This window comes from Pelophylax lessonae (assembly GCF_965119305.1).
Source record: "Pelophylax lessonae genome assembly, chromosome: 10".
In the NCBI taxonomy this organism is placed as follows: domain Eukaryota; kingdom Metazoa; phylum Chordata; class Amphibia; order Anura; family Ranidae; genus Pelophylax; species Pelophylax lessonae.
The window spans coordinates 234,408,996-234,431,005 of NC_138777.1; positions in this window are offsets into that span (position 1 = coordinate 234,408,996).

The following is a 22,010-nucleotide window of genomic DNA, read 5'->3' on the forward strand; positions in this document are numbered from 1 at the left end:
GGAGTCCAGTCTATGAGAGCTCTCTTTTGGAGGCATGCTTGGCAGTGAGTTAATTGTGAAGACAGAAATGTAGCTGGCTGGGACTTTGGAACACACAGCAGGCTGGAAGCATGGTCTAGACCAGGCATGTCCAACCTGCGGCCCAGAGCCCCAGGCAATGTGGCCCACTGCCCCCTGACAATTTATTTATTTTTGATGGGGAAGAAGGAAGTCGGGTCAGGTAAACGGCCACAGAGGCTTCCAACTAACTTTAGGCAGAGACTGCCTCGGAAGGGATCATCCTCTAGTTGTGTTAAATTAGTGCTTGGGGGGGGGACAGCAGCGCGGGAAGGGCACGGCGGCATTTTATTACTTATATACCTTAACTATAGTCTATATTTTATATGCGGCCCGAGAAAATTTCTCTACACTCAATGTGGCACAGAGAAGCCAAAAGGTTGGACACCCATGGTCTAGACATTCAGTGGTTGGTAGCTGAGGAGAGAGACAGTAGGTAGAATCCAGATCAGAAGACAAGCCAAGGTCCCACCGGAAGGTCAGCAGATGTAGGCCATAAACAGGATATAGCATGAGTTAAAACAGGAATAAGCAAAGATTAGTTATGGGAAGGATCTAGCCAAAACCAAATCGGGATTCAGCAGGGACAAGCTGTGGTCAGGAACTAGCCAAGGTCTTCCTGAGAATCACCAGAGACAAGCCGTGATCGAGAGCTCTCCAAAGTCAAACTGGGAGCCAGGAGAGACAAGCCATAGTCAGGAATTAGCCAAAGTCAAATCAGGAACACTGGAACACACAACAGGCTGGGAGCGTGGTCTGGATAGGTGGTGGTCGGTAGCAGAGGAGATAGACAGCAGGTAGAGTCAAGATCAAGGAGCAAGCCGAGGACACACCAGAAGGTTAGCAGAGGTAAGTCGTAATAAGGATCTAGCCAAAATTGAAACAGGAATTAGCAGGAACAAGCTGTGGTCAGGAACTAGAAAAGGGCTAGCCAAGGATCAGCAGAGACAAGCCATGTTCGAGAACTACTAGAGGTCAAACTAGAAATCAGGAGAGACAAGCCTTGGTTAGGAATAAGCCAAAGTCAAATCAGGAATGAGACCAGACAAACCACAGTCAGGAACTAGCCGAGGTCAAACCAGAAATCGTCAGAGAAAAGCTGTGGTCAGGAAACAACCAGGGTCAAACCAGGAATAAGCAGAGACCGGCTTTAATCAGGAGCTAGCTGAGGTCATACTGGGTATCAGATGAGACAAGCTCTGGTCAGAAACCAGCCAAGGTCAAACTGGGAATCAGCCCAGACAAGCCTTTATCAGGAACCAGCCAGGAATTAGCAGAGATAAGCCATGTTCAGGAGTTAGTCAAAAGCAAATCAGGAATCAGCAGGAACAAGCTGTGGTCAGGAACTAGCCAAGGTCTAACCAGGGATCAGCAGAGACAAGCTGTGGCTGAAAACTGACCAAGGTTAAACTGAGAATCAACAGAGACAAGCCATAGTAAAGGATCAGACCAGACAAGTCATGGTCAAGAACTAGCCAAGGTCAAACTGGAAATCAGCAGAGACAAGCCATATTCAGAAACTAGCCAAAATCAAACTGGGAATCAGCAGAAACAAGCCATGGTTAGGAACTAGCCAAGATCAAACTGGGAATCAGCAGAGACAGACTGTGGCCAGGAACTAGCCAATATCAAACTGGGAATAAGCAGAGGTAAGTTATGGTTAGGAACTAGCTAAAATCAAACTGGAAATCAGCAGAGACAAGTTGTGGTCAGGAATTAGCCGAAATCAAACTTGGAATCAGCAGAGACAAGCTGTGGTCAAGAACTAGCCAAGAACAAACTGGGAATCACCAGAGATAAGCCATGGTCAGGAGCTACTCAAAACCAAATCAGAAATCAGCAGGGACAAGCTGAGGTCAAGAACTAACCAAGGTCAAACTGGAAATCAGCAGAGACAAGCTGTGGCCAGGAAACAGCCAGGGTCAAACAAGTTATCAGCAGAGACAAGCTGTGTTCAGAAACTAGCTGAAGTCATACTGGATATCAGCAAAGACAAGCTGTGGTCAGGAACTAGCCAAAATCAAACTGGGAATCAGCAGAGACAAGCCATGGTCAGGAGTTAGGTCAGTAGCAGGAAGGCAAAACAGAGACAAGTCCAAGGGCAGGTTGGGTCAACAACGGAAAAATGGATCTCAGAAACAGAACCAGATTCACAGTTTAAGTCGCAGGGTAGCAGCTAAAGACTACCTAGCAACTTCCTAGTTTAGCTCTGTACATGAAAAAAGCCACCTGGTGCAGGAGAAGAGGAAAAGAGGGCCCAGTATTTCACATGGCTTGCTTGAAGACATCTGGAAGGTTAGTATTAAACGAGATAACATTATAAAATGCCACCTTGGGGTGGAATCTGAGGCCCAGGGAGCCAAGCCTGGGTTTGAGCTTTAAAGACGTATTGGTTGACCAGGCAGTTGGGTTGGCGGCTCCTAATTAACTACAATAGTTATGTCAATTTTAGCTCTATAGCTCATTAGTGGTATACCACTTCTATTGTATATAAAAAAAAGTAAGTAGCAAGAGATGTATTAAGTGCACTTTACACTCCTTTTCTTTGTTCTTTTTTTCAATTGAATTTTCTGCTATTATACTTTCCCTTACTTGTGAACGTTATCAGTAGCTCTTTGTCATAATGTAACCTTTTTTGATTAGAGTTTTACTGATCCCTTTCTTCTCCTCCAGTATCCTCGGTCACCCTTGTCCCTCTCTGACCTCTCACAGTTTCCCATATCCCCCTCAGGCCGTATATAAGATATTTTGCTATTTTGCTGTGTTGATTGCCCCCTATGCGTTGTATGGCTTCAATAGCCCCAGTGTGTGTCTTCCCTTCTTCCACGTCATTTTCCTTTTTCCATGTTCTTCTCCTAAAGAACTTTCACAGTTCTCGAGATCCAACATACTTCCTTGACGAACAAAGGGGCCGTGTGTTCATCTTTGTGTCGGCCTGTAAAAGTCGACTTCCAAATCTCAGATATGTAGCAGGTTCGCCAGTTGAGAAACCGCGCAGGGAACAGCCCCGGGCTAAATTTTCCCTGAAGAGCGAGCCTTTGTTCTCGAAGATAACTTTGTGAGAAGACAGTGTGCATTGAAATAAGCCCTTCTGATTTGGAATATCAGATTTTTAAAGGTCCTGAAAGGCAGGATATACATAGTTACATAGTTAGTCAGGTTGAAAAAAGTCCAGCTGGCTCAACCAATAGGCGGGAACAACTTCAAGAGACCCTGTCACCAAAAAAGAAATTGAAAATAGAAGCGAAGAAAAAACTTACTTGCAGCATTTCTTCTTTCCGAAAGCATTTTTTTTTTTCTTGACGTGTCTCTAAACTTGTTAAAAAAGTGTGACCATTCCAAAAAGTGTCAGTTTTCTAGTCCCATCCTTGCATGTCATAGCCCATTCCTCTACTGGGAGTTTCTGATTACTGTATGTGCTGGCACAGCTTCTCTGCCCCTCCCATTATCTAACTTCTGCACACCCGAAAATGTTGTTTTCCTTTAGTTTCAGATGCATTTGTTAGGTTGATATTTCGTGTCTTCGTATTCGTTGTGTTGGTCCAGTTCATTTTTGGGATTTATTTTGTTTCTTCGGGATTAGTTTCTTACATTCGTTATACCAGGTGGAACCTAAAAGTTTTACAAATTATTTATTCTATTTCCTAAATGATCCGAATTCATTGAGCGTATTATTATAATAGCTGGTTGTTAAGGAGCGGGCAGCTGCCGTGTCCTTAACAACAGGAGAAAGAACAAAGGGAAGGAAGCGCAGCTAAGAGCAGTATTCCAGTTATGAGTATTAATGACAATGGATAAAAAAACACTCACAAGAAATGTAAATTAAAGGGCTCATATGGTGGTATAAATTCCTCCTACATCTGACCTGCAGGCAGGGCTGGCCTAAGACATTGTGCTTAATCATTAAGCACACAGTCAGTGTGTGAAATGCGTCTACCTTGTCACGATTGTCATATTTGGATGTCCAGTCAATAAATCTGGATTTTGACTCAACCTGGAGTGCTGCCAATTCCTTTTCCTTTATCAAGTTTCCACAGAGGCGAGCCGGGGCATGCACCGGTGTGAGTCATCAGGCAATTACACCACCTTGAGCAGTGAGTTCTTGTCTCATCTAAGACATTGTGCTGCCTGGGTCCAAGAATGAAATGCTGCCCCCCCTCAAAAAAAAAAAAAAAAAAACAATCAGGCCCACCAAAAGGCCCCCGCATCCATTATATAATACATTTTGAAAATATTATATATACTGTTATCTTCTATAACTCACCCCTGGACCGGTCCACCAAACACCCGCTGTCTGTCCTCCTGTGTCTGCCGCACCCACCGCCCTAGAAGATCCATCCTGCCCTGCGTGAGATGGAGTGCGCCGATGTCTGACATCATTGCACACACCACAATTACACGAGGGACATTCCCCGGAGCAGACGCTCTGCATCCTCATACTCATCAGTTTGCACTACGGGCGGCAGTATGAGATGGGGAAATGCCTCCCGTAATGTGCCTAAAACTGATGAAACCCAAAATTGCTGGAAAAAAATCTTGGGAACCAATTTGCTGCCCCTCTCAAAGTTCTTCCTGGGTCCAATGGACCCAGTGGGACCCATAGTAGGGCCGGCCCTGCCTGCAGGACTGTTGTGACAGGTTTCAACTGCTGGGAGAGATGAATGGCCGGCTCAGGGGCCTGGAGGAGCTCCGGAAAGCCACGCTAACCAGCGTTGAATGCACACCGGAAGTGATGTCACCGGAAGGATGGAGGACCAGACCAGAAGACAAGGCACTAGGCTACACGCTCTGAGCATCTAGCTCCTTCTAGAGGCCTGTAGAAGGAGCTAGATGCTCTGAGCGCATTGCCTTGTCTTCTCACCTGGTCTTCCATTCTTCCAGTGACGTCACTTCTGGTGTTTAGCATGGCTTCCTCCAGGCCCCCAAGCCATTCGTCTCTCCCAGCAGTTGGAACTTGCCACAACGGTCCTGCACACCAGATCTAGGAGGAATTAATACCACCATACTGTGCACCAGATGAGCCCTTTTAATTTTCATTCCTTGTGAGTGTTTTTTTATCCATTGTCATTAAACCTTATAACTGGGATACTGCACATAGCTGGCACTTCCTGCCCTTTGTTCTTTCTCCCATTGAATTACGAAGGGCTTGTCACAATTCTGAGGATTGCAGTCGCAGGTGGTTCCATGCTTCCCCCTTTTACCAAATCTCGCCCTATACGGATCAGAAACCATCTTGGACTACCCCAACTCTTATAATTGGTCCTATAGACGTTTTATTGAGGAACCGGACTATATATTTTCGGTGCACCAAATCACCTTCTCCTTAGTGTCCTTAACAACCATGACTGATCTGCTGTCAGCGGGATTCCCCACTGACAGCAGAATGTAAACAAAACAAGTGACAGTTAATTTTTTTTTTTTTAAATAGTGTGGGGGTCCCTCTCAATCCATACAAGGCCATTCGGTTCTGGTATGGATTTTGAGGGGAACCCCACGCCAAAATTAAAAAAAAACAATTTATAGCAGACCCTTATCTGAGACCAGGCAAGGAAAGGGAGAGGGGCAATGCCATCTTAAGAGCATTAAAGGGCCCCGGGCAATGCAGCGCACTGGGGCCCTGCCTACACAATCACCTACGAGAATAAAAATGCAAATTATCAATAAGGCGATATTTATTGGTACAGCAGTGCCAGGCTAATGACAGCTTCCAAGTTGGGCGGCTGGGTCCTGTGAACACACACATGGATGGGAGTCAGACTTGACTGTCCTTTGTGTGCCTGTTCTCGTGGAGGCGGACAGGCATTCCTGCAGTTGTGGGTTCCCCCTCCACGGCCCAAGTGGCCTGACAGCAGCGCAGGGCCGACAAGCGCTTGCCACCTGCTAAGTTAGTCGGCGGGATGCACACGGGAATCGGGACCAATGCTTGGCTGGGGCTGGGTCGTTGGGCAGGTGAGGCCGCCGGGCAACTTCCCAGCATGCCCATTCCGTAAGATGGCCCTGGAGGGGGGAATGAGAGCGCGCCCCCCCGAACCATACTAGGCCACATGTCCTCAACAAGGGGGGGTGCTTTAGGGGAGGGGGGTGCTTTGGGGAAAGAGGGGTCTCCTGTCCCCATGTTGATGAGGACAAAGGGGTGACATTTAAATCTTGAAGCCCCCACGTGAATGAGTATGGGTTACACAGTACCCCTACTCAATCACCAAGAAAATGTCAAAAGTAAATAAAAACCCAGACAGTCCTTTATTTAAAAAAAACCCCCCCTAAAAATAAATGTCCCCTGAAGTAGATCCAACGTCAATCACGATGAACGCCGACCCACACGGGAAAAAATCCCACCTCCCGCCAAACACGTGTCCCATTGGAGAGACACTCGCCGAAAGACAGGTAAACATGGGAGCGGGGTCACCTGGTGATGTCACCGCCCGCTATTCCAAATCGCCAATCGCCTATGGGAAGGTGACTGCTAAAAATAATGGTCTAGCAGGACCGTCTTTTATTTTTTTTTTAAACCATTTGGTAGAATTTTTATGCTAAACATTTCAGCCTGTCACCTTCGTGAGGATCTGCCACTTTCCAAATATTTTATTAATCATTTTTACAAGTTGTGACAATTTTAATTTATTTTAATTGTTGAAGTGAAAAATGTTATTTTGATTAGGAGGCATTTATTCTTGAAAATTTAATCAGAGGTGAAATTACACTTTAAAGAGGAATCTGTTACTTTTGAAATATCTCATTCATTAATCAGCGTGATGCAGATGAAGACATTTTGTAATTTGTTATTTAACAAAATAATTTTTTAAAGCTACCTCTTGCTTTATCTGACTCTCAGCTGATAATCAGACCCGCGGTGCCAGTTTTAGGAAATCCCTCATGCGTGCTTTTATTCTGTATTAGTCATGTAACCTTCCTTATCGCTCCTAGCAAAGCCGTCTACTCCCCGCTGCCTTCTCTTGCCCCTTCCATAAACTGAACGCCATTAAAAGGCTACAGTCACAAAAATTGCAGGCTTTCCCGCCAAGCACAGAAAACACTGCTCTTTTGCAGATGCGTGGCAGTGCCATTAATTCTTAATAGCACCTAAGGGCCAAGCAAAACACTTCTTCACTACCAGAGTTTCGGTCATCCTTGCCATGTCACCCACTTCCTGGCTGCTTGTCTGCTTTAGCCACTTGACCTCCGGAAGATTTTCTTCCTGAACCACTTAAGCCCCGGAGGATTTGGCTGCTAAAAGACCATTTTGCGATTCGGCACTGCATGATTTTAACGGACAATTGCGTGGTCGTGCGACGCTGTACCCAAACAAATTTGACGTCCTTTTTTTCCCACAAACAGAGCTTTCTTTTGGTGGTATTTGATCACCTCTGCGATTTTTTGATCACGCGCTATAAACAAAAAAAGAGCGACAATTTTGCAAAAATAACAATATTTTTCACATTTTTTTATATAAAATTCCCCCCAAAAAAAAAGTAAAAATCAAAAATTTTTAACATTTTCGGCCAATTTGTTTTATGCTACATATGTTTGGTAAAAAAAATCGCAAAAAGCGTATTTTGATTGGTTTGCGCAAAAGTTATCGCGTTTACTAACAAAGGGAAAGATTTTTGTCATTTTTGTTGTTTTTTTTTTTAACACATAATGGCGGCGATTTTTTTGCGGTACTGCGACATTGCGGCGGACAGATCGGACCCTTGACTGACATTTTTGACACTTTTGGGGTTACCAGTGACATTTCTACAGTAATCAGTGCTATATATATATATATATATGCACTGTTACTGTAAAATTACACTGGCAGGGAAGGGGTTAACTTTATTGGTGATCAAGGGGTTAAGTGTGTCCCTAAGGGTGTGATTCTAACTGTCAGGGGGCGTGGCTTGTTAGATCATCACAGAGACATACGATCCTACATAGCTGGATCACATAGCCTCTGTGATGATCTAAGGGAGAATGACAGACGGCTGTGTTTACATCAGCCGTCTGTCTTTCTCCCTCTCCTGAGGGAGATCGCGAGTGGCCGCCGGACATCAGAGCCGCCGGTCACACGCGCGAGCTAGCCAGGGAAAGAGTTGGGGCGGGAGCGTGCCGCCGGCGGCACACACTCGCCCCCTACAGGCTCGTGGGCGAACGACGTACCCATTCGTCACTTTGCCTGTAGGGGCCTGACTGCCGCAGTATATAGTCGTGCGGCGGTCAGCAATTGGTTAAAATGCCGCTATGGACCTATTAACTCCACTCTAGAGTAGTTTGTCTTCTTTTGGAGGGGGTTGCTATGGGAAGGTGGAGTTGGAAAGGTGGTGCAGTTGGAGTAATAAGGTGCGTTCCAGTTTCAGAAAAAAAGTAGTACATGGTGCATTTTTCCTATCACTGGACTGTACTGGAACGCATCAAAAAACGCACTGGAATGCACCTAAATGCACTGGAATACACATGTCCTTTTTTAAGGTTAAGAAAAAAGAGGGGGGGGATGCACTGGACTGCATCAAAAACGCGCATTGAGGAACGCATCCAGACTGCGTTTCTATGGTGTGAACTGGCCCTAAACAGCTGCAAATGAATATTTTCACCCACAATCCCTATTTACATAAATGAGCATTTGCGTCCTGCAACCCGATGACAGGAATCCTTATACGTGTGATAAAAAAAAAAAAGAAAGCCAAATGCCGGCACATGCCATGGAAGCCGGGCGCGGGAACAGTTCCATAAACCTGCTACTAAGTATGCGCACGCTTGACAGTTGCTGAAATGTATTCATTTAATGACTGCTCTAAAAACTTCCAGTAAGGAGGAGGACTTTCACAAATGAAAAATAAATGAAAAGGAATTTATAGTACAGCAAATTTGGATCTCAAAGGTCGAGAATTGGAGGATAGTTTTAGGAGGACACACACAAAGCACATCTTGTGCCACCTTCACCAACCTTCTCCGGCTTTTATTTATTTATTACAGGTATTTATTATGTAGCGCCCTCCTCTAATTAACATTTGGTCATGATCTTTTAGAGCCTGGACCCAGGGCCGGCCCTACCATGGGGCCTACTGGGTCCATTGGACCCAGACAGCACTTGGAGAGGGGCAGCAAATTGACTCCCAAGATTTAGTTTTTTACAGCAGTTTGTTGTGTAATCAGTTTGCGGCGCATTACGGGTAGAATTTCGCCATCTCATACTGCCACCTGTTGTGCAAACTGATGAGTATGAGGAGGCAGAGCGTCTCCTCCGGGGAACTTCCCTCACGTGATTGTGGTGTGTTCAATGACATCAGACATCAGTGCACTCCATCTCACGCAGGGCAGGCTGGATCTTCTGGGTCGGTGGGCACTGCAGGCAAAGTAGTGTTGAGGACAGACAGTGGGTGCTTGGTGGACCGCGGTCCAGTGGTGGGTTATGGGAGAAGATAACAGTATACATCATATTTTCTAAAGGTTATATTTATATAAAATAATGGATGTGGGGGCCTTTTGTTGGGCTTGATTTTTTTTTTTTTTTTTTTGGGGGGGAGGACCAGCATTTTATTCTTGGACCCAGGCAGCACAATGACTTGAGCCAGCCCTGCCTGGACCAGCTCTGTGACTTTATCCGACAGAGGGCTTCAGCCCGCTGTCTGCTGAAAACAAGTCAAAGGAGTGCAGAACGAATTGCATTCCTGTGATTCACAACAAAACGAGTTAATTTTAATAGGATAGTTGAGAGACTGAGGCAGGTGACTGTGCAGGCATGTGGCCAGATCTTTTAGAGCCTGGACCAGCGCTGTGACTTCAGCCGACGGAGGGCTTCAGCCCGCTGTCTGATGAAAACAAGTCACAAGAGTGCAGAACGAGCTGCATTCCCGTGATCCACAGCAAAACGAGTTGTACTTCTCCTTTAAATTGTCGTGTGTTACTTATAATAAAATGCCGCTGTGGACCTATTAACTCCACTTTAGGGTAGTGTTCCTTCATTTGTAGGGAGTTGCTATGGGAAGGTGGAGTTGGAAAGGTGGTTCAGTTGGAGTAATAAGGAAGATGACCTCTGATCTACCCTGGTCATGTACATTTAGTCCCTGCCATTACAGTATAAGGTTAATATGTCACATTCACATACCAGGGCAAATTTTAACGAGAGCTAATTACCTACCAGCATGTCTTTGGAGTGTCCAGAGGAAACCCAGGCAAGCACAGGAAGAATATTCAAGCTCCATTCAGGTGGGGTTCACTTTGTGTGGGGGGAGGTTCTCTGATGTAAGGGGGCTCTGTGAGGGTCTCTGATGTAAGGGGGGCTCTGTGTGGGGGTCTCTGATGTAAGGGGGGCTCTGTGGGGGGGTCTCTGATGTAAGGGGGGCCTCTGTGGGGGGGTTTCTGATGTAAGGGGGGCCTCTGTGGGGGGTTTATGATGTAAGGGGGACTCCGTGGGGGGGGTCTCTGATGTAAGGGGGGCTCTGTGGGGGGTCTGTAATGTAAGGGGGTCTTTGATGTAATGGGGGGGGGGCTCTGTGGGGGGTCTCTGATGTAAGGGGGGCCTCCGTGAGGGTCTCTGATGTAAGGGGGGCTCTGTGTGGGGGTCTCTGATGTAAGGGGGCTCTGTGGGGGGTTTCTAATGTAAGGGGGTCTTTGATGTAAGGGGGGGCTCCGTGGGGGGGGGGGGGTCCTTGATGTAAGGGGGGCCTCTGTGGGGGGTTTTGATGTAAGGGGGGTTTAGAAAGGAAACCCCCTAAGTACATGTGGGACTTTAGAGGTAACAGTGGGTTCTATCCATAAAGAAGATTAATGTCGTTGATCTAAAATATTTTGATTTTATTGAAAATTGATATCACTTCTAATAATGTTTCTCTTATGTATATATACACAAGAGTCCTACATGTACTTAGGGGGTTACCTTTCTAAACCTTGTTTAGGGATTATGGTAACGCAGTACCCTCTAGTTGTCTACATAACTTTCCGCAATTGATGTAAGGGGGGGCTACGTGGGTGGGCCTCTGATGTAAGGGGGGTCTCTAATGTAAGGGGGGCTAAGTTATTAGTGATCATAAAAAGAAAAGTCAAATGAAGTGCAAAAAAAGTGCAAGAAAATGTGCACGGCGCTGTGGGGGGGGGCACAGGATTAGCTCGCACAGGGCGCCTGAACACCTAAGGCCGGCCCTGGTGTTCAGATTAGGATTTGAACTGGATGCTCCAGTGCTGCAAGGCAAGGGCGCTAACATTGTCCTAGCAAAACATTTTCCTATCTCCTGCTTAGGGTGATATAAAACGCCACACGACTTACAGACAAATCGCTTTGCTTAAATATTTTAGCAAAGTCTCCAGAAGAGGGCTCCAAGCACAACTGTAAAAAATATAAACTAAAAAAAAAAAAAAAAAGGCTGTGCAGCATTAATACCAAAGCCTTGAATTAAATCACAGCGAGAATCGGATGTTATTATTAAGAAAATAAAAAACAGGGAAGCAGGCTTGCAATTGCCTTGATCTTCTAGTTCATGCGGAGGGATCATTTTTAATGCATGTCAAAGTTTGTTTGATTTGGTTATTTGATGTCGGCAAAATGCAAAGATGATAACATTGGCAGCTCTTCGAGAGCAGGCAGCGGACTGAAATCCTTGTACTAGAGGATCTTAACCGGCCTTTGAATGAGGAAAAAAAAAAAAAAATTGCTGAAAGAGGAAGCAAGACAAGACATCCATATTAACAAAATAGTCTGACTGTTTGATGGTGTTTTGTATGCCAGATACATATTCATGCAGGTGAAAGGAGTGTTTAGACCTCTGAATAAACTGAAACAAAACAACCTTCTTCGCCTCAACTCTATTTAAAGCCGAAACGATGTATAAAAATGTTGGAGGAGGAGGAGGATGGGGGTTTCTTCTCTTTCTTAAATCCTTAGCTGGCGATTGGGAAGCAGGTTGTCTTCTTACCCAATACACTGCTGTAGGGGCCTCTGGATTCCTTGTGTTGTTCACAATACTTATACACACTTGAAGATCAGTGACAATATTTAAGGACATGTTGATGTCCTTGATGTGTTTGGATTCTGAGTGTTGCTCACAATATGCTTTTATCCTTGGCAATCAGTTGTGATATTTCTGGCCATGTCGATGGTCAGTGGCTGGTTCCTTAGATGGATTCCGTGTGTTTCTCACGTGTGTTTCCACCCTTGGCCATCATTAGCAATATTTCTTGCTATGGCAATGGTCGGTTGAAGGTTCCTTAAGCAGGCCATACACATTTCGAATTTCTTACGATTTATCGTGCGATAAACGCACGCGGCACTCGTGTACATCATCGAGTGTACCATCAATGTGATCCGAAAATCGTACTTCCAAACACTATTTTTTGTGCCCTTTTAACCACACCTCTACTGGACACACCCCCTACTGTTCTATGTTTTGTTAGGTGAAATCATACAACTCCCCCATTAATGATACGAATTTGGCCAATTTTCGCAAAAAAACCCAACATGTTGGATATGTGAATTTTTACTGTCGTACAAAAATCGCATGTTGTACATACCACACTAACGATACGAAAATCGTTCGAATACACTGCCATTTACGATTATCGTACGAAATTTGCATCGTCTATGGCCTGCTTTAGAGCTTACTTGACGGGTTTGGATTCCATGTGCTTTTCACAATATGCTTCCGCCCTTGACAATCAGTGATGATATTTTTGGCCATGTCGATGGTCAGTCACTGGTTCCCTAGATCTTCCTTGATCTCTTTAGATTCTTTGTGTTGTTTACATTCATACAGGTGAAAGGAGTGTTTAGACCTCTGAATAAGCTAAAAACAACCTTCTCTGGTTTTTCCTTGACTTTATTTAAGTATTGGAAGGAGTAGGGAAAGGTTTTCTTCTCTTAAATCCTTAGCTGGCTAATGGGAAGCAGGTTGTCTTCTCTACCAATACACTGCTGTAGGTGCCTCTGGATTTCTTGTGCTGTTCACAATACTTACACACTCTTGAAGATCAGTGACAATATTTCAGGGCATATTGATGGTCAGTCGCTGGTTCCTTAGATCCTCCTTGATGTGTTTGGATTCTGAGTGTTGCTCACAGTATGCTTTCATTCTTGGCAATCAGTTGAGATAGTTCTGGCCATGTTGATGTTCAGTGGCTGGTTCCTTAGATGGATTCCGTGTGTTTCTCACGTGTTTCCACCCTTGGCCATCATTAGTAATATTTCTGGCTATGGCAATGGTCGGTTGAAGGTTCCTTAGAGCTTACTTGATGGGTTTGGGTTCTATGTGCTTTTCACAATATGCTTCCACCCTTGACAATCAGTGATGATATTTTTGGCCATGTCGATGGTCAGTCTCTGGTTCCTTAGATCTTCCTTGATCTCTATAGATTCTTTGTGTTGTTTACATTCATACAGGTGAAAGGAGTGTTTAGACCTCTGAATAAGCTGAAACAACCTTCTCTGGTTTTGCCTCGACTTTATTTAAAAGTTGGAAGGAGTAGGGAAGGGTTTTCTTCTCTTTCTTAAATCCTTAGCTGGCGATTAGGGAAGCAGGTTGTCTTCTCTACCAAAACCCTGCTGTAGGTGCCTCTGAATTATTTGTTTTGTTCAAAAATTTACTCTTACATCCTTGAAGATCGGTGACAATATTTTAGGACATATTGATGGTCAGTCGCTGATTCCTTATGTCTTCCTTGATGTGTTTGGATTCCAAGTGTTGCTCACAATATGCTTTCATCCTTGGCAATCAGTTGTGATATTTCTGTCCATGTTGATGGTCAGTAGCTGGTTCCCTAGATGGATTCCATGTGTTGCTCACTTGTTTCCACCCTTGACCATCATTGCTAATATTTCTGGCTATGGCACTTGTCAGTTGCAGGTTCCTTAGAGCTCACTTGATGGGTTTGGATTCCATTTGCTTTTCACATTATGCTTCCGCCCTTGACAATCAGTGATGATATTTTTGGCCATGTCGATGGTCAGTCACTGGTTCCTTAGATCTTCCTTGATCTCTTTAGATTCCTCGTGTTTCTCATAATACACTAACTCCCTTGGTGATCGGTGATAATATTTCTGAACATGTTGATGGTCAGTCACTGATTCCTTATATCTTCCTTGATGTGTTTGGATTCCAAGTGTTGCTCACAATATGCTTTCATCCTTGGCAATCAGTTGAGATATTTCTGGCCATGTTGATGGTCAGTGGCTGATTCCCTAGATGGATTCCATATGTTGCTCACTTGTTTCCACCCTTTACGACCTCGGTGATTGGTGATAATATATCTGGACATGTTGATGGTCAGTCACTGATTCCTTATATCTTCGCTGATGTGTTGGGATCTCAAGTGTTGCTTACAATACGTTTTACAATAGATACAACAAGGTGTGGGAACATTCCTCAGAGATTTTGACCCATAGTGACATGATAACATCACACAGTTGCTGCAGATTTGTAGCATGATGCGAAGCTCCCGATTCACCACATCCCAAAGGTGCTCTATTGGATGAGATGTGGTGAGTATGGAGGCCATTGGAGGACGGTGACCTCATTGTCATGGTGAAGATACCAGTGGTGAGATGATTGGAGCTTTGTGACATGGTGCATTATCCTGCTGGGAGGAGCCATCAGAAGATGGGGACACTGCAGTCATAAAGGGATGGACATGGTCAGCAACAATACTCAGGTAGGCCGTGGTGTTTAAACCATGCTCAACTGGTACTAAGGGGTCCAAAGTGTGCCAAGAAAATATCCCCCCCACACCATTACACCACCAGCCGGAACCATTACCCCCCCCCCTACTCCACACCATTACACCAACACCACCAGCCTGAACCATTAACCAACCTCGTCCTCCTCCCCCACACCATTACACCACCATCAGCCTGAACCGTTACCTCCTCCCCCACACTATTACACCCCCACCATCAGCCTGAACCATTACCCCTCCCGCCCCCCACCCCACACCATTACACCAACATTACCGGCCTGAACCGTTACCATCCCCTCCTTCTCCCCCACACCATTACACCCCCACCATTAGCCTGAACCGTTACCCCTCCCCCCCTTCCCTACTCCACTCCATTACACCCCCACCATTAGCCTGAACCATTACCCCCCCCCCCACTCCACACCACACCATTACACCACCACCAGCCTGAACCGGTGATAGAAGGCAGGATGGATCCATGCGCCAAATTCTGACCCTACCATGTGAATGTCGCAGCTGAAATCCAGACTCGTCAGACCAGGCAACGTTTTTCCAATCTTCTATTGTCCAATTTTGGTAATCCTGTGTGAATTGTAGCCTCAGTGTCCTGTTCTTTGCTGACAGGAGTGGCTCCCGGTGTGGTCTTCTGTTGCTGTAGCCAATCTGCTTCATGGTTGGATGTGTTGTGCATTCAGAGATGGTATTCTGCATATCTCGGATGTAACAAGTGGTTATTTGAGTTATTGTTGCCTTTCTATCATCTGAAATCAGTCTGCCCATTCTCCTCTGACCTTTGCAAGACATTTTCCTCCACACAACTGCCGCTCACTGGATATTTTCTATTTTTCCCGAGAGATGGTTGTGTGTGAAAATCCCAGAAATACTCAGACCAGCCCATCTGCCACCAACAACCATGCCACGTTCAAAGTCACCTAAATCCCCTTTCTTCCCAATTCCGATGCTCGGTTTGAACTTCACCAAGTCGTCTTCACCACATCTAGATGCCTAAATGCATTGAGTTGCTGCCATGTGATTGGCTGATTAACAATTTGTGTTACCAAGCGATTGAACAGGTGTCCATGATGGTTCTTGAATAGAAATCAACTTTTGAACCTTTGATTGCGTTGATGTGAGTTATACGCCGCATGTTCCAGATAGCGGACGGCGCCTTTTTACCGTCACAGCAATATGAACAGGCAGCTGTGCGCGCTCAGTCGGAGTGTTTATACTGGGGTGGGGGTGGGGATTCGGGTTCTAATTCCTTTATTAAGTGGCCATTCCTGGCATCGCCTGCACAATCTGTTCACAACGCCCACGTATCCTTGTTTTTCATGCGAGGATTTTATTTACAGATCCTCTTCCCATGAAGAATTCTCTGTATACCACACATTTATGGAAGGAGCCTCTCCCGCTGCTTCATGCACTTTGCAGAAAATGTATGAAATTTTAAGGAAAATTATCGCCTTTTAATAGAAATGTATAACCGTGCTGGTCACCTTTTGAAAATGCTAGTTGCCTGGCTGACATACAGAGGCACTGATGTTAAAGCAGTGCCGGGACAAGGTCATCTACAGCCCAGGGCGAACATTCAAAATTGCACCCACCCTTACGATGTATGTCAGCAAAATCTCCCCCCCCCCCCCCCCCCAAACAAATTGAGCACCAATCTGCATGCTTACCCCCTAAGCATGTAAGCTCCACGAGCAGGGCCCTCCTGCCCCATCTGTATTCAGGGTGGGGACAAGGTGTGGGCAGAAGGGAGGGGCCCTGGGCACTATGGTTTCATGTGAGGTTGGGGGGGGTGGCCACAGGGGGATTTCGGGGGATTATGTTGGAAGGGGCAATTTGGGGGGGGGGGGCTGCAGGGGGTAAGTATTGTTCTAGAAAGGGAAATTGGAGGAGTGATGATGTAGGGGGATTTTTGCTGGGAGGGGGATGGGGGGGGGGGGGAGAAGATCTGTGCTAGGTGGGGGGATTTGTGGGAGTTTGTGCTGGGGGGATTTGAAGTTGGGGGGATGTGTGCTAGGAAGTGTTAATTCTTTTTTTTTCGGGAAGGGTTTGGACCTGAGGGGATTTGGGGGATGAGGTTGGGGGCAAAGATTTGTGCTGAGATGGGGGATTTCAGCAAGAGGTGGATTTTTATTGGGAGGAGGGAACATTTATGCTTGGGGGGTAAGCATGCAGATCAGCGCGCAGTGTTTTTATGGGGGGGGATTTTTGCAGACACGAAATTCTAATACATCTAGGTGACCTTGTCCCGGCACTGTCTGTATTGAACTGTATCGTAATTGTACTGTCCCTCGCTACATTGTATAGCGCTGTACCCCATGGGGGGGAGGGGGGTTATGTGCTAAAACTTGATGGTGACAGGGAAAGAATACAGGTAAATAACAGCATAAACATCCATCCCTGAGATTCTTACAAATATCCAAATCTGACTTCTGGTTCTCTTTAAAGCGTAACTCCACTTTTGTTGAGAAAAAAACATTCCCCTCTGGGTGATCTCTGTACATTGCAGGGATTGTAACAAACTTTGTTGCAGATTCTTACCTTTTGTTATTCTGAAGAAATCATTGTTTGTTCCTCTGTGCTGAGTGGGTCTAATGGGAGTGGTTTCATAATTATCTATCAGCTGTGGCAGCTGCAGGGCCCTAATGAGGGAAGCCGCTGGGCCTGCATCCCTTTAGACGTGTTCCTATTGGGAGGATCTCACCAAAAATGACATTTGTGTTGCAGGGGATGCCAGAAATCTGACTTGTATCTTAGTGCAGACTTCTGGGAAAATTGGTGAGCCAATCACACAAGCAGGAAATGATGTTTCTGGGGGTGTGGTCAGTATACATTCTGTGTACAGAGCGCCTCCAGGCGGCCATATTGCATTTTCAGAAAATTACAACAGCTGCAGATTGAAAAGGAAAGGAAATTTTTAATAACATTCAATTACAATATGATTTGGGTCGTAACTGTATACGCTGTATTGTTTTTTTCTTTATTTGCTATTTTTCTCCCCCACAAAAGTGGAGTTAAACATATACATATATATATATATATATATATATATATATATATATATATATATATATATATATATATATATATAAACATACATATATATATAAACATATATATATATAAACAAACAATAAACATACTGTATAATGCAATGAATATATAAATAAATATATATATATATATATATATATATATATATATATATATATATATATATATAAATATAATATAATATAATATTATATTATATATATATATATAATATATAATAAATATAATATATAATAATAAAATATAAAATCATATAAAATATAATAATAAAAGATAATATATAATAAATATAATATACTATATATATATATATACACACACACGCATATATATATATATATATATATATAATAAATAATATAATATATATATAATAAATATGTATATGAATAAATATATAAATATATAAATAAACATATATATATAAATAAACATACATATATATAAACAAACAATAAATATACTGTATATTGCAATGAATTTGAAAAATGGAAAATAAGAACTTCCTGTGAGTTGCGTTAGGAAGAAGTGAGCTATAGGGACTTAGTGGGGGGAAAAATGGGGGGGGGGGCCGGGGGGGGTGCAGCCAAGATGAAAATATGAGCCACTCAGGAATTTGTGTGTTCCTGTTTTGGTTTAAATGTCCAATGTTGATATTTTCCCGGAGTCTACCTGTACCCTTGGCTAGGTGTCGGTAGCAGACTTCGGCACGTACTCTATTTGTTCCACATTATCTCTGCTGATATACAGAATCCATTTAAACCGAGTTACAAGGAACAATATGAAGTGCATTGTCTTCGATCAGTTTGTCTAATTTCCCAGCAGTCCCAGGAGTGCGGCAGGTGGAATGTGACGCATCCTTCGCCAATAACAAACTGAACGGGCAAGGAAATCACATTAAAAACATGCAGAAATAGGAGCCTGTCTCTTCTCGGCATGAACTCGTTACATTCACGTTGATGAGCGGACTTTCCAGAGATTGAAATTTGAAATGGGTAATCAAAATCTGTATTGTTTCCAGCCCGAGGGGTCGCCGTCATTATTATCTCTCGGCGACGGAAGCCGGCCTTGAACCCTCCCCCTCGCTACAATCTTTCCGGGCGAGAGTAATGGTCTTCGTTGTCTGCTTTTCTCGCGACCAATTTGCCAATAACGCAAATTACCGCTTGGGAAAATCGCCCGGGATGGAAGTTCAAGCGCCTGACCTTATTGTAAATAAAGACAAAAAGGTTTTCTTGTGTGATGGAGGAGCGTTGTTTGCTGCGTTACGATCGTTTTCTAGGTTTTATTTCTTCTAAAAGCCCAATGACATTGTGCGCTCAAGGTTTTACTGAGTAAAGAGCGGCTTAGATCCGTTACAAGGAAACTTATACAATGTTGCGTTGGCTCCAACATTTCATCAGTGAAATTCTTTGTGGTCGTGGCTTGTTGTGTAACGGGAGCCGCAAGGCTGTCTTTATTATTGATGTGACCCTGGGCAAACATTTTATTGGACACCCCCCCCTTCACCCCCTTAGGGTGAAGAGCAAAATGCAATTTCACTCTTCACCCCAACATCCCAAAAAACAAATACACACATAGACTTATATATAAAAAAAACTTTAATAATGTAAACAAAAAGAACAGGTCCTTAAACAAGTCCTTAGCTTGATCTGTAATAGTACGTACTCTCCAACTGTAGTTCCAAAGGACCCCCCCCCCTCGTTAATTACACAGGACCCCTCCCCCATACTACCCCTATCATTACACAGAACCCCCCCCCCCCCCAACCATACTACCTCCATCCTTACACAGGACCCTCTCCCACAATTATCCCTGCTTTATTACACAGGGCCACGCCTACTACCCCTATTATTACACAGGACCCCCTCCCACAATTATCCCTCCTTTATTACACAGGACCCCCCCCCCCTGCTACCCCCATCATTACACAGGACCCCCCCCTACTACTCCCATCATTACATAGGACCACCCCCCTTTTCCTATACTACCTCCATCATTACACAGGACCCCCTCCCCCATCATAACACAGCCCCCCCTTTCCAATACTACCTCCATCATTACACAGGACCCCCTCCCCCATCACTACACAGGACCCCCCACCCGCAATTATCCCTCCTTTATTACACAGGATCCCCCACACACACTAATCCCATCATTACACAGCCCCCCCCCCCTTTCCCATACTACCTCCATCGTTACACAGGACCCCCTCCCACAATTATCCCTCCTTTATTACACAGGACCCCCCCACCCCCGGCCGCTACTCCCATCCTTACACAGGACCCTCTCCCACAATTATCCCTCCTTTATTACACAGGACCCCCCCCCTCTACTACCCCCATTATTACACAGGACCCCCTCCCACAATTATCCCTCCTTTATTACACAGGACCCCCCCCCCCTCTACTACCCCCATCATTACACAGGACCCCCTCCTGCAATTATCCCTCCTTTAATACACAGAATCCCCCCCTACTACTCCCATCATTACACAAAAGACCGCCCCCCCTTTTCCCATACTACCTCCATCATTACACAGGACCCCCTCCCGCAATTATCCCTCCTTTATTAAACAGGATCCCCCCACACACACTACTCCCATCATTACACAGCCCCCCCCTTTCCCATACTACCTTCATCATTGCACAGGACCCCCTCCCACAATTATCCCTCCTTTATTACACAGGACCCCCCCGCCGCAACCCCCATTATTACACAGGACCCCTCCCACAATTATCCCTCCTTTAATACACAGGACCCACCCTCTACTACCCCCATCATTATACAGGACCCCCTCTCGCAATTATCCCTCCTTTATTACACAGGATCCCACCCCACTACTGCCATCATTACACAGCCCCCCTCTTTCCCATACTACCTCCATCATTACACAGGACCCCATCCCACAATTATCCCTCCTTTATTACACAGCCGCTACTCCCATCATTACCCAGGACCACCCCTTTCCCATACTACCCCTATCAATACACAGGACCCCCTTCCCCATACTACCCTTATCATACACATGACCCTCTTCCCCCATGATTACACAGGACCCCCTCCCACAATTATCCCTCCTTTATTACACAGAACCCTTTCCCATACTATCCCCATCATTACACAGAGGACCTCCCCCCCCCCCATTATTACACAGGACTCCCTCCCCCATCATTACACAGGACCCCCCCCCATCAGTACACAGGACCCCCTCCCACAATTATCCCTCCTTTATTACACAGGACCCCCCCCCCCCCACTACTCCCATCATTACACAGGACTCCCCCTTTCCCATACTACCCCCATCATTACACAGGACCCCCTCCCCCATCCTGTTCCTATCAATACACAGGACCCCCTTCCCCATACTACCCCCATCATTACACAGGACCCCCTCCCCCATCCTGTTCCTATCAATACACAGGACCCCCTTCCCCATACTACCCCCATCATAACACAGGACCCTCCTCCCGCCATTATCCTTCCTTTATTATACAGGACTCCCCTACTATCCCCATTATTACACAGGACCCCCTCCCACAATTATCCCTCCTTTATTATACAGGACTCAAAATCTCTCCCAGATTCTCTGAATTCTGGGTCCCAAATCAGCTTACCCTCTCTATCAGATAACCCCAGAACCCCTTGCCCTGCATAAGTGAGGACCCTTGAGTACCGTGGTTCTCTTTGGCTCCCCTAAAGGCACCACAAACCCAAATAATGGGGACACATACTGTATTTGCCTTCCATGACCCATCGCTGACATCCTGTACAAATGTTTAGTTACACTTATTTGTTGAGAAACCATCCATTACCAATTCTCTAATATATGGGGGGTGAATAGAATATTCTCAAAGTGGAGTGAATCATCTTCTCTTCTCCTCTGCTGACTCATCTCAAAGTGGAATTGTTGTATCCTATTCTTCTCTTTACACATCTGCATTTATTTATTTTATTTTTTATTTTTTTCCTTTTTAATCTAAGTGGTGTTGGTTTTGAAAAACACAAAAAATTCCCCTTTAAATGCAACATACAGATTTATTTTCTTCCTTGGTTAATAAAATAAATCATTGCCTGATCTTATCACATCCGGTTGCTTCTTCCCTATGCTACAGCAAGTAATAAATCTGTCATCCAATGATCTAATAATCAAATGAACTGAGTCTAATTATATACAAACTTTGCCAAAGCGATTGTGGTTTATATATCATCCCCAAAGTGTCAAGAAGGAAATTTGCATGACTTGTGTCTCC